At 34.9% G+C, this 14,231-nt stretch overlaps 1 protein-coding gene across 2 annotated transcripts in view; it reads left to right on the forward strand.

Annotated features, from left to right (window-relative positions):
- The window catches only part of LOC128858506 (uncharacterized), a 200,779-nt gene that overhangs the window by 80,182 nt on the left and 106,366 nt on the right, over window positions 1-14,231 (forward strand). For both annotated transcript variants that reach the window (XM_054094858.1, XM_054094859.1), the window contains exon 2: window positions 4,307-4,410. The gene's annotated coding sequence lies outside the window, so the exon portion shown is untranslated. The remainder of the gene's footprint in view (window positions 1-4,306; window positions 4,411-14,231) is intronic.

Here is a 14,231-nt window from a genome sequence, read left to right on the forward strand (position 1 = left end):
CTAGTATTGCTGCTTTCGCAAGCCACCCGTCAGTCATTCTTGTGAAATGCCGGTTCCACTCTTTGTGGTGTTGTTGGCTGCACTTTGCTACATCTTTAATCCTTATCTCTTTGTTTCGCTGGTGAACGAGTATGGCTTACCCTGATATAGTACGTAGAGTTTGCATCTCTGTGGTTTTCATAATTACGCGCACTATTCCAAAAAACTGTATTTTTTTTTAATAAAATGGAATTATAGCGTCGTCATTTGGCACATTTTTAAATTTATATTATTTGTTTTATATTTTTAAAATTAATAATTTCCTAGTCCAAAATAACGTTCCTGAAGTGGAATAGTTACGACATTTGGTTTCCTCAACGGAATGACTCGGAAGTAAATGCAATCAAGGACTTGACCTCCGTAACATAGCTTAAAAATGTATGAGGATTATTTTATGCTGGAACGATTAACCTTGTCCCCACGATGAGAAGCACCTTTTGCAGACCACCTTTCTTCATTGTTCATCATGTTGAATAAGAAAAGGTGGCCATATCAGGGCTATAGTGTGCGTTCAGAAAATTATAAAATCTTTATTCGCCAAAACTCTTGCCTACTGAACGGCACATTGTTCTGAAACTGCTCCAGGACACCACCATAGATCTGTCGAGCAAGAACACTTAAACAATGAATAAAGCCTTGAGTATCAGAAAAGTTACCAACATAGCCTTCTCACTTTCTTTGGCCCCTGTCCACCCTTTCTATCCACCATTGGCTTTGTTTATGAGTCACGTGGTCATACTCAAATATCGAGTTTTCACCCCCAGTGACCACCCGACTCATTCAATTTCTGTCATTGCCTTGAAAGCAGTAAAACTAGTACTGGTACATTGCGTTTAATTTAAGCCGCTCATCTATATGTTGATACTAAAAAAGCTGCTTTTGAAAAACTCGCATAAAATACAAACCAAACGTGGAACTAAAGAAAAGTCTCCTCCTTCCAGCTCCCGAATTATAACTAAATACTCAAATGCAGCTGCTAAAGCCAAGAGCACTCGAAACTATGCGATAGTTGTCTTTTTTTTTACACGAACATTTAATATTTTTCAATCATCGTGCCGCTTTTTATATCACATTTTCGTAAGACACCCTTCATACATAAATGCCCCTTATGTGAATGCCCGCATGAGAATACTTTGTCGTTTATGAAAAATTAAATTTCATTACTCATATAAAAACAATAGAAATAATAAAAGTCAGCAAGTGTTTAAAGAAGCAATGCTGTTATTTTCGGATTTTACGCGCATACATAAAGTATACGTCCGCATCAGGGTGTGCCCAAAAATTAAGAGGCGTATTTTAAGAAAAGTTTTAATAATTTTTTTGTGTCTTTCTGCCTGTCGTCGAAAATTGCGATAAAATCGCTGAATTGATCGAAAGAGACCGGCATAGTAGCAGCCGTAGCATCGGCCAAGAGTTGGGCATGAGTCATCAAACCGTTATAAACCATTTGAAGAATCTTGGATTCAAAAAGAAGCTCGATGTATGGGTGCCACACGACTTGACGCAAAAAAACATTTTTGCCCGTATGGATGCATGCGAATCGCTTCTGAATCGCAACAAAATCGACCCGTTTTTGAAGCGGATGGTGACTGGCGATGAAAAGTGGGTCACTTACGACAACGTGAAGCGCAAACGGTCGTGATCGAAAAGCGGTGAAGCTGCCCAGACGGTGGCCAAGCCTGGATTGACGGCCAAGAAGGTTCCTCTGTGTGTTTGCTGGGATTGGCAGGGAATCATCCACTATGAGCTACTCCCCTATGGTCAAACGCTCAATTCGGACCTGTACTGCCAACAACTGGACCGCTTGAATGTAGCACTCATGCAGAAGAAGCCATCTTTGATAAACAGAGGCCGAATTGTCTTCCATCAGGACAACGCCAGGCCACACACATCTTTGGTGACGCGCCAGAAGCTCCGGGAGCTCGGATGGGAGGTTCTTTTGCATCCACCGTATAGTCCGGATCTCGCACCAAGTGATTACCACCTATTTCTGTCCATGGCGAACGAGCTTGGTAGTCGGAAGTTGTCCACAAGAGAGTCCTGTGAAAATTGGTTCTCCGAGTTTTTTGACAACAGGGAAGCGAGCTTCTATAAGAGGGGCATTATGAAGTTGGCATCTCGTTGGGAACTCGTCATCGAACAAAACGGCGCATATTTGACTTAAATCGCCTTATTATAACCAATTTTATGAACAATTGAAAATTCAATAAAAATACCGCAAGACTTTTTGGCCAACCTATATTTGTACATTTAGACTATATATACTCATATATGCATGGACTACATCGGGCCTTAACTAAGATTTATGTACATATCTGACGAGACTAAGTGCTGACTGATCAGAAGATGCGTTTAATATTCTCTCCTCATCCACGCTTTACACTAAGATGCAGCTTCCAAGAATAGTGTAACCACTGTCTAGAAAAGCTTAAAAAATGCTCAAAAAATACTTATTTTATTTACTAGTTGTTGGCTTAAGTCTAACTATTTAAAGCAGCGACAACAGGTGCCTTGCAGCTTGTTTTTAGTGTTACATTTAACTTGCAGCTTCTAAATAGGGATTTCATTGCACTAAGGGAAAATTCGTTTCTTAGATGTTCTATAAAAAGTGTATGCAAACAGAATACATGGCAACAGATTTTGTACCGCTATATAATACTTATATATACACTCGTAGCCACGCAAACCTTACCACCTCACTTTTGGCACTTGTTTCCCAATTACTGCGGTTTAACTTACGAAATCTTTCTGACAATTAAAACATGTACAAAATAGAAAATACTCGTAATGTTCCATAAATTAAAATTTGTTTACCAAAAATTCATTTGTCCATATGTTGCACTTCAATTTCAAATAGAAGCACTTGCCTAAATCAAAAAAAAACTACAGTTGATATGCGAAACAAAGTTTTAAAATTTAAAAAATGCCTAAAAAAAATTTGCTGATAACACTGTATGCGTAAGCTATACCTACATACCAAATTAGTAAAAAAAAAATAAAATCTTAAAACCCACACAACTCTATTAATTTTAATTCAATTACAGTCAAATAAAGCTCATTCGACGCAGAATTAAATTTGCTATAACCGTAGTGTACTAAAAAACATCCTCAATATCGGATAATATCGTAAAAATTATGTCAAAGTCGAAAAAATAGAGAAAAAATAAAAAAATTCTAAATACTTCCGTCTACAGTCTCGTCAGTCAAACTGTCAAAAAGGCTTCTTTTTGTTCTTTCGAACTAAAAAAAAAATTCGAAATCGGATGGAAATTGGCGAAGTTAGGAGTGATTCTTCACATCAACCTAACGAAAAACGGTTTTACGGTCATAAAATGAGATTTTGGGGGTGTATTGGAAATTTCTCCTATACCACTTTTCTTAGTTTTATTATACCTACAAGTATAAGTATAATATCACTGTGGGGCCACGAGTGAATAAGTATATTCACTTCACTATTTCTTGAATCGCCGATGGTTGGTAAAATCTTCGTTTTAATATTTTCTTATATTTCTTCAAGCATCTGATTAATAGGTATATCCCCAAAAAATATGAAATTCAAGGTAAGGAGGACTTAAAATATCAATTGTATTTTTAATTTTTGTTCTTTCATGCAATGAGCTCAATTCGTTTCGCAAGCAAACCTTCGAGTGCTTTCTGCTATGAAACAATTTATAATAAAAACCGTCTGCCGTTCAAAGCTCATGGGATATCGCTGGGCAACATCGGGACGTACAAGACGCACTTGGCCAAATATATAACAAATGATAGTCGCATTGAATTAAGTTTTGGGTCTATTTAGTTTTAGACACTGTGCAAATCGGAAATATATATATTTTATTAAAATTGTTGATAGTATTTTTGCACTTATATGACTTATTTTATGTTTTTGATCACCCTTCTCTGTCATCAGTGTATTGTAAAAAAATAAAGTATACCTGTGAAATATTGTGTAATCAAAATTAAAATGAAAATTATAACTTAAAGTAAATTTTTACGGGGTTTCATTCATTTTAATAAAAAGCCGTTGAATACGTTTCTTCATATTGTCGCTATTTACCTGTTGCACTATTGCCTCGTTACGTTAAATCTGCTGCCACTAATGGCAAATTTACTTGGCTTTGTTGAGAGTGACACATTTGACAAACCCATAATTTTGTTAGTCGAATGCTTTGAACTCTATTTAACTGCCCTAATGTATATGAAAAAAAGACAATACAATTGAAAACGTAATAAAATTTCCCTTTGTTTTACTTACCTTTTATTGCAGGCAGGACCAAGCTGTAAATAAAAGACCGGAAACTGCGGTGGAAATACCACCAAGCATGGCAGAACTTTGTCTCTGTGGGTGTATGTATGTACAGGCGTAAATATGTATGTATATTAACAATCGTATATTTAAAAACATGTACTTGTATAAACGTACGTTTGTGCGCATTATTGCCAGCACACACACGAGTTGAATAATGTGCCCGACCGGGAGGGTAAACCACTTGAAGATCCCAGCAAAAGACTTCGGCAACAAAGTGGAAGTGCAAGTGGTGCATGAAGCATGTAAAAAACAACTTAAAAAATTACAACAAAACACTCATAAGAAAAGTTGCATATAAGAAGCAGGCTTAAGTTTTAATGAGAGCGCTGAAAAGGGAGCAAATAAAAAGTATAAAAAAGTTGAATAAGAACTGCTTCGAATTGTACAAAGAAAAGTGATTTACAAAACTGAAGTACAGAAAATAGAAAAGTTAAATATGTACAAGGAAATAAATGTAAGTAAATAGCAAAGTGGCAAAGTAAACTAAGAAAACGGAGCTTAGTGCTTGTGTAAATATTTAAAAAGTGAATGAGTAGAAAAACATATGCATATACGAGTATGTGTGTGTATGTGTTACAAAAATGTGTCAGCAAAGGCTGATGGCAAAAACGCGATATTAACGTGAAAAACGTTTTCGAAAATGAGTTAAAAAGACACATTTGCTTGTTTACTTTGTGTAAACATATGCAAACATGTGTATGGGTGCATGTGTTCAAGCGCGTGAAGTTGCTTATTTGAGGTTAGGATTTTTTCCTGACATATTCCAAAACAAACCGCTTACACTTCACAGATAAAGGAATCTAGTCGGACAAATTGCTATTCTAATCATAAAACTTGTCTAATGAAAGGAACTTAACAAAATACAAATAAAATAAAAACTGAAATAAAGCATTAAATACAAAGTAAAAACACTGGGGAACAGTCATTTTGCGGCAGGGTTGGTTTAAGTCAATTCTGTGTGAGACTAGTGTGCTGAATACTACAATAGAAAAAAATTAGATTTCTCAAATTGGCTCTAGTTTTTGAGATAAAGACTATTATCTATTTCACTGAAAAAAAAACAGTATTAAAATACCAATATGCACTAAAAAAATATTTTTATTAATATATTTCATTAAAAATTAATATATTTCACTTAAATAATTTAAAAACATTACAAAAAAGTTTTTCTGTTGGCTTTTCCGTTATGGTTTTGCTTAGGACAATCCCTTAATAAGGTCCAGCAGTAGTCTGCCATCATGTGGCAGTCCCATCGACCTTGGTACCTTTCTTCCATTATTTTTATATCCTAGTGGAACCGTTCTCCCTGTTCCTCACTATAATCGCCCAAGTTTTTCGGGAATTTTTCCAAATGGCTATGAAGGAAATGCAATTTAATGCTCATATTAGCTCCTAAACTGCAGAAATTTCGAAGCATTTCATCAACTAGTTTTTGGTAATCTGGTGCCTTATGATTCCCCAACAAATTTTTGACTACTAAGACAAAGCTTAGCCATGCTTTAGATTCAATTTGTGACATATGGTTTATAAATTCAATGTCTTTTATAAGAGTACGGATCTGCGGCCCATCAAAGACACCTGCTTTTAATTTTTCCATACTTAAAGACGGAAATTTTTGACACACATATTTAAAACAGTCACCGGTCTTATCAAGGGCTTTGATAAACTGTTTCATTAGCCCAAGCTTGATGTGAAGTGGTGGAAGAAGAATATTTTCTCGGCTTATCAGTGGTTCATGAACCACATTTGCTTTTCCTACTTCCATATTTTCTCTCAAAGGCCAAACCTTTCTAGTCCAATGTTCTTTTTTTGCGCGACTATCCCATAGACATATGAAACAGGGGTATTTAGTACACCCACCTTGCTGACCTAATAAAAAATTCACCATCTTTAAGTCTACACATACTGACCATTGATGTTGGGCGTATGAAATCTTTTCTAGAACAATTTTATTGTAATATTTTGGTATTCTTCGTTTAGTTTCGTTGAATGACCAATTGGAACCGAAGCAAATTTATTTCCATTGTGCAGCAATGCACATTTCAGACTTCTTTTTGAGCTATCTATAAAAAGTCTCCAATGTTCAGGATTATATTCAGGATGCCCCATACAATTTAACAGACCAGAAACATTGTTACAAAATACAAGCTTGTATTCTTCTTGAAAGAAAGGAAGAAGTTCTTGCTCTCTGGTCCTAAAGAATGTGATGGTAACGCCAGGTTGAAGACCTTGTTTTTCTTTTAGTCTTGAAGCAAGAATTTCGGCAGATTTTTTTGATAAATTTAAATCACGAACCAAGTCGCTAAGCTCTGCTTGCGAAAATCCTTGTTTCATACAACTACTTTCTTCGAACTCGCTTTCACTGCTGCTTGCTTGATTGTCAGAATTCTCTAACATTTCAATGTCATTACAGTTAGCAGAAGATGGCCCTGTAAATACAGGAATTGGTAAATTGTCACTGTGCAATACTGGGGGTCTAACTGATTTAATGTTAGGATAAACCCAATTCTGTTTCTTAAAACGGTTTGTACCTTTCACTTTTACTGCACAGAAATAACAGTCATTAAAATGATTCGTTGGCTCATTCCACATCATCGGTACTCCGAATTGAAGCCCTTTACGTCCTCCTTGGCTCCAGTATCGCAAAGATTCTACACAAGACTTACACACAATATTGGGCACCCAATATTTATTCTTTTGTACATACTTTACCCCAAAGTATGCTTGGTAGGTTGTTTTCACAAACTCTGTGATCTGTTTTCTTTGCTTTTGTGAACAAAATTTGCCACATATATAACAAAAACTGTTGCAATCTTTAACACAAGGTTTTCGTGACGAACTCATATTTTCGAGACAACAATTTCTTTAAAACTGAAAAATGACACTAACTGATAACTTCTGAGTCTAACAGCAAATAAGTGAAATTGTTGTACCTAAATATGCAAACAGATAACGAAACCGTAGTTAGGTTTAATCAAATTAGTGCAACTGTAGGAGGGCACTTTAAATTTTTTTAGTAATTTTTAATTTTGCGTTTATCTCAAGAACCAGAGTCAATTCAAAAAATGTAATTTCATACTCAATATACATATATAATACAAGTGCTAATGAAAACCATTAACAAAATTATTGCCGCAGATTTTTTTTTTTTTTTGGTGACCTGTGTAATGAATAGCTAAAAATTAAAATTTAAATGTAACATTTATTAACTCATTCTTATATGATTTAAAGATAACCAAACTAAGGGATTTTGATATTCCTAGTAAGCGTAGTAGTCGAAATCAGACAACTAATCAAAAAGTGATTGAGAATTCTTATGAAAGGGGTACAGTCGAAGGAGGTCAAAATGTTAAATGAACGTCTTGATACACACCGCTAATCATTATACAAATCCATCTTTTTTAATAATGGCCAAGAGTGCACAATTTCTTGGAGCTTAGAATAATTTTGTCCATAAGGGCGAGCCAGCATCAAAGCGCTTCAATGATTTCTCTCCCTTAAGCAGTTCAAAATGTGATATAAGTCTAGCTTACAATAATGTGAAGGAACTTTCAAAAAACACGGGCTAGGATTTCACTATTTCTATTCAAAATATGGCCCTTAACAATTGTATGTGAAACGTGACATTATTTAAATGTTCACCATAAGCACGTCTAAAGGTAAAATTTGTCAAACAAGCGATTCATGAAAGCCTAATTAGTGAGTATGTGTAGATATCGATGTTCAAGTTGTTTAGCAACACCTTGCGTTACAGGAACAATATTCTCAACACATCGTACAAGGACTTGTATACCCTTTTTCTATCCTTCACCGAACGAGTTTCCTGAAATGCTTTGAGCAACCTTTGAGCACAGTTATCTCGTTACGTGTACATGTTTTCAACATTTTTGATTTTATTTTTTAAGTTTTCGTTTTCAATTTGGAGTTTTTTTAATTTTCTCTGTATTTCCACCACCCTGCTGCCCAAAACGGTATTAAGTTGTTTTTGAATTGTTGCTATCTCGTTCACTTCGCACACATTTTCTACAGTACTTGTCGAGTAACCTATGTGTGGAATCCCAACTTAGAGCTTAATTGGTCGTTTTTATTGATTTGTTCTCAGAGCACCACTTAAAACACAAATCATCAGCACGAATATCGAATACAGCTGTGTATTGATCAATTTACTTTGACTTTTGGGGTTGAAGCGCTACACTTGGCCACTGCGAAGCGCTGGCACAAGAAGTGCCAATGTGACCGTCGATCCCTTCAAAATTAATATCGTGAAGGCCGTCCAAAAACGATTTCTCTGTCAAAAACAATCGATTCTGAGCGTTAACTGATAACGCAAGTTCGTCATATGACATACCACAAAACTGAGTCATTGGGCATTATTTGGATCATCATATATTCAATATTTGGTGATCAGGAAGATTTGTTCTCGTTGGATACCGCAAAGTTGACAATTGCCTGAAAAGGACTCGTGTCGAATGGTGTAAAGAAATGTTGAACAAATTTACAGCCCCTGCAATGTAGGTTGTACGGAGGTCTAAGCTTGAGTTCGGATCACCCAGTGGCTGGGGAATACTACTATGAGTTTGGAAATTGAATAGTTGGGGATCTCCAACACCTTACACGTCCTGCTTCTGTCGTACTGAGGCCAAAGTCTTTTTGTGACAGTACACGATAAGATAGAACTCCATCTGTCTTGCACTTTTTTAAGAAAGAAATTGTGCAGTTTTCCTTTAACAACGGCCAAGGGCCATAAAGTACTTCCGGAAAAAAAGGCGAACAACGTCCGCGTTTGAGAGGAAATCACTATTCCTCATATGTTCCCAGCTATTTCACGCACCTTCATGTTATTTGGCATACATGTCAGTGCAATAAATCTTAAAAACTGTGGGAAGTGCTAAATCAACCTCCACTGTGTAATGGTTCCGGGCCTTCCGTAAAAAAATGTTATCGAATATCATCTAAGCGACCATTCTTATCGGAAGAAAATGTTCCAAATCGTGGAGAAAGTTTTAAAGGCATAATAAAGGGGTTTTCAATAAGAGGTGTTATTTTGATATTCAAAGAAAAATTCTATTTTTTAATATAAATGATCGGATGTTTATTTCATTATAAAGAAGAAAGTAAGCCGTGAATAGTGAAAAATAACATAAGGCAAATGACTACCACGACCACGCGTACAGGACACTATCCTTCTCATAAAATTTTCCATAACCGAATTGGAAAATGGCTGCCCTATGTCCTCGATAGCCGCACAAATTCCATTTTTGAGGTCTTGAATCAACCCTGGGCTCTTGGCGTAGACCTTCTCTTTCAAAAAAAAAGTCACAAGGTGTTAAATCACAAGATCTTGGTGGCCAATTGTGATCACCTCTTCGAGAGATAACACGGTCCGAAATCTTTTCCCATAAAAGATCAATGGTTTCGTTGCTTGTGTGGCACGTAGCGCCGTCTTGTTGAAAATAAACGTTGTCCAGATCTATACCATCCTATTCCGGCCATAAAAATCGTTAGTCACCTCTCGATAGCGCAATCCATTCACCAATAATACCTGTTATTGGAAAACCCTTGATTTTAGCATTGGCAAATAATAATTCAAATTGAGAGAAGAAGCGGATCTAAATATAAGAAAAATATTGGTATATTTGTGCAGTAAAACGTATAGTGAAACGTACGGCAATCGCGGATGAAATGAAAAGCAAACTTTTCTCGATTTCTCAGTTAAATTACAATTTGTGCCAAACGCAGTCACAAAAGCTTGTTGATAGTATCAGCTAGACCGTCGCAAGTCGTTAACCGCTCGTGTTTTCGCTTTGTGCCCCTTGAATGGCTTAACATGCGAAAGAAAAATAAAAATCGAAACGCAGTGGCACATTTGGCTTGCGCCATTCCGTACTCAGCACCAATGCTATTCACATCACCGGCGACAATAACAAGCATGTTTGTCTACTTGTCAATCTAAGAAAGGAGCAGGCAACCCATGGCGTATGAGTAACCAACTAAACAGGCAGCCGACAGCCAAAGCAAACAATTCTTTACGGCAGCCAGCGAGTTCAAATAAAGTAAAAGCGGCTCGCATGTAGGTTACTAGTGAGGCAAAGTTAAGCGCGTAAATAGACAACAAAGCAAAAAGAAAAGCGAAAACAAAAAATCGAGCTACTACAAGGCAACTCAGAAGAAGAACAAAAAGAAATGTGGCAAAAGTAGTTGAAGTATGAAAATAGTTGAAAGCGAAATAGTGCGGTTCTGTGCGCGTATGTGTCTGTCTCTTAGACGCATTGCTGGGGTATAGTAGCTCAAAACAGTAACAAAAACAGGAATTTTCGCAATGTTTGTTTTTACTTTGTTGGCTGTTTGTGTTGTCTGTGATACAGTCAAAGGAAAATACAGATGCATACTAAGCACCCTGGTGGTTAAAAGAATCGCTGTGCTGGCTGCCACGAGGCGTGTATGTAAGGAATTTTGGTTAGAATTGGAGATTCCTATGCTACAGTAGTTACTGATTTTTTTATTTCTTAAACCAATATTTAAATTTTGAGTAAAAATCCATTGAGAGTTCCATATTTACTACTTATAAATTAGTATACTACTTATAAATTAGTATAAATTGTTTACATTTTGCTACGTTCTATTAGAATATATATTTTTCTTTCTGTAGATGGCTTAAAAGTAAATAATGTATTATAAAAAAGCTACGAAAGCAAGGCATAAAAGGATATCGGAATTATTAACAACGATTTAGAAAAGTGGATAACCAGTTTTTGCATGAAATAAATTTTTGGGGCCTTGTCTTCTCATAAAGCCCTATCTTTTTCACAATTGTATAAAAATATGAGACCTCGATATTTGGTTACTTTCATGAATTCTGAAACATTTTTGGAAAAGGTTGTTTTACATATATACGAATTTCAGTCAAGCGAAATCTTAATAAAATGTTGTTGGCTATGTAGTGGCATCTAGGGGTCGGCAGCCATTGTGCCCCTGCGTTAGCAACACATTTTGAGATGCTGATTTTAAACCACACTCTTATTTTAATTCGTTAATTTCTATTTCAAGAAACAAAAAACAAATAAAACACAAAATCGTGCCAAAATAATGCCCCAGAGGGAATTATTAATACATTGCTTTAGTATAATGGGGCAGACAACTTTTTAAAAACCAAAAAACGAGTGTACGAGTATATATATAGTACAGTTCCTTAAGCATGGCTGGAACCTAGTAGCTTTGCAATAAAATATCATTAAAATCTTTTTTTTAAAGCAGCTGATTTCCGAGTGCTTCCTACCAAAAAGCTTCGTAAAATAACTATTTGTCGTTCAGAGACGGAATAAAATACTACGCGCCAAACCCAGGTATTATGGTCGTTTTTACTCCCGGAAATTTGAGAGAGAGTGTCTGGTCAAATATATTTTCGAAGCACCCTAATACATGTATTACGATGGTCAATGATAATATTTTGGTAAATATTGCATTTATAAAAGTTCGAACTTTCAACAGCAGTAAAGCGATAGTACTAGGTGCCACAGTGAACTGCATATAATTCAAAATAGCAACAGCATCACCCTGGCATTGTTGGATCCAGGCAGATTTTATTGATCCACACTTTGCTAATCAAACCCCGAAAGGCTTACTGTTTGCGTAACTGCTTTTGTAATGTATTTGGGAATAGTCGGAAAGATACTCGACTTATGGAAGAGGAGGCTAGAAAATTTCAGGCTCCAAATTAACGATTTGAATATTGAGGTCGTTATACAACGCGGTATATCGAAAACAACCATATAATAAAAAACGTAATAAAGATTTATCAAAAGAATTTATATTCAATCATCATTTTGAAAGTTTAAAATTGAAATAATAAAAATAAATTTTTGAGTTTTGTTGTATTGTCTAGAAAGTACATTCATATATGTGACCTGGTCTATGAGAAGGTGCCTTACGTGTCAAAAAATCGTTTTTCACTTTTTTGTTGATTCGAATAGTGTGTGAAAGGCTCTTAAAAATGGTGAAAACCAGAAAGTCATAATTTGTTTAGAAGTTTGTTAAATGTAAAAAAAAATAAAAGTACAAGTACGAAAAAGACTGATTTTTTTGTCATGATACAAATTAGAATAACCAAGACAATAATTTGTGCAAATTAAAAACTGAACCATTCCAGGACAGTCTGAGGTGTAATGAATACGATACTCAAGTCTGGTTTCAAAAAATTTGTTACAAGAAATGTATTCATAACTTTATAAATGATGGTTTTTAAGGATTTGTCAAAATTTTTGTCACGAATTGTGGCATTGTTTCAACATCAAAAGTTAATTAAAATATTTAAAAACTATTACTCGGGGGTTTGCGAGGTTTAAAATCAAAATGGCTGATCCAATATGTCGGACATGTTCTTTAAAATTTAACGGATCCTCTTAAGATTGAATACACGGGGGTTTTTGGCGTTGCTGATTACGAATCCGTTATCAGATTTCAGAAATTCAATATAGCGGATCCAATATGGGGGACATATTTTTTCAAAATGCATCAGATCCGCTAGAAACTTTTCACTCGGGGGTTTTGGAGGTCGCTGATTACGAATCTGTTGTGAGATTAAAAAAAATCAAAATAGCTGATCCAATATGGCGGACAAATTTTAAAAAATGCATCGAATCCTTTCTAAACTCGTTATTTAGGGGTTTTTGGTGTCGCTAATTGCGAATCCAATATCAAATTTAAAAGATTCTACATGATGGATCCAATATGGTTTTCGAAACGCAAAATTCATTGGATTCGTTTGAAATTTTTTAGTCGGGGATTTTTAGGGTCTTTGATTTTTTGACAAGTTTATTAAAAGGTTTTTCAGAGTGAAGAGAAGGAATAGTACATGTACAAAAAAACTGATTCTATTTAAAAACTAAAATAATGAAAATATATCGACATTATTATAAAATATTATGCACAAAAATTTACGTTTTTCAAGTTTTTATATTTTTTTTCGTCGCCGTCTTTCTCAGGATTTTTTTACGTATTGGTTGTAAAGAAGATGGACTTTTTTCTGCTTCAGGTTTGAGAACATCTAAACTATCATTTGCCTTTCGTTTCTTTGGTGCTAATTCTTTTATCGGTAATGCGATTTGCATTAACTTTTTCTTATTTATTTTTATTAAAAAAATGTTTTTCACAGCTTCTGTGATTTTATTGCGATCTATGCTTAAGAAAATAAGCCAAACCGGATTGAAAAATATTAATATTTAAAAGAGTTACAAGGGTTTTTAGAAGTTTAAACTTTAACTGCTGTTTTCTTGAAAACTTGTTTTCGCACGTAAGGTACCTTTTCGTAGACCAGGTCAAATATATTTATTTTGTCGAAAATAAAATCCATTTGTCAAGTGTTGTTTTCGCTTTACGAAATAATTTTCAAATAAATTTGTGATTTAAAGAAAATGATTTTGGGTTCTTACTCCATTTCTGAGCGACTAATCAAAAATCGATTTTGATTGTTAAAAATAATTTTGATACAATAGATATGCGTAAAAGATTAAAAAAAATACAAAAAGTATGTACATAAATACCGTAAATATAAACTGTTCTACGATATCTGAAAGCTTTTGACTTTTTTCATGGAAGCTTTAAAAACAATGATTATTTTCGGTCCTTGGTAAATACTCTAAAATAAACTTAAAGTTAAACGACAAAATCTCGACGACGCACACTGTGACTTTTTATCGTTTTAGGATGCCAAAATTAAAAAAAAAAAGGTCTGCGAAAATGATTTTCTTTCGGTATGTTGTGTAAAAATGACCAAATTTTACGACAGTGTACTCAAAATTTATCAAAACTATAGTTTTAAGAAAGATAACCGCTTACAAACACAAGCCGGTGCGTCAATTGAATAATTTTTATTTATTATCCGAAC

This window comes from Anastrepha ludens, chromosome 3 (assembly GCF_028408465.1).
Source record: "Anastrepha ludens isolate Willacy chromosome 3, idAnaLude1.1, whole genome shotgun sequence".
Taxonomy (NCBI): domain Eukaryota; kingdom Metazoa; phylum Arthropoda; class Insecta; order Diptera; family Tephritidae; genus Anastrepha; species Anastrepha ludens.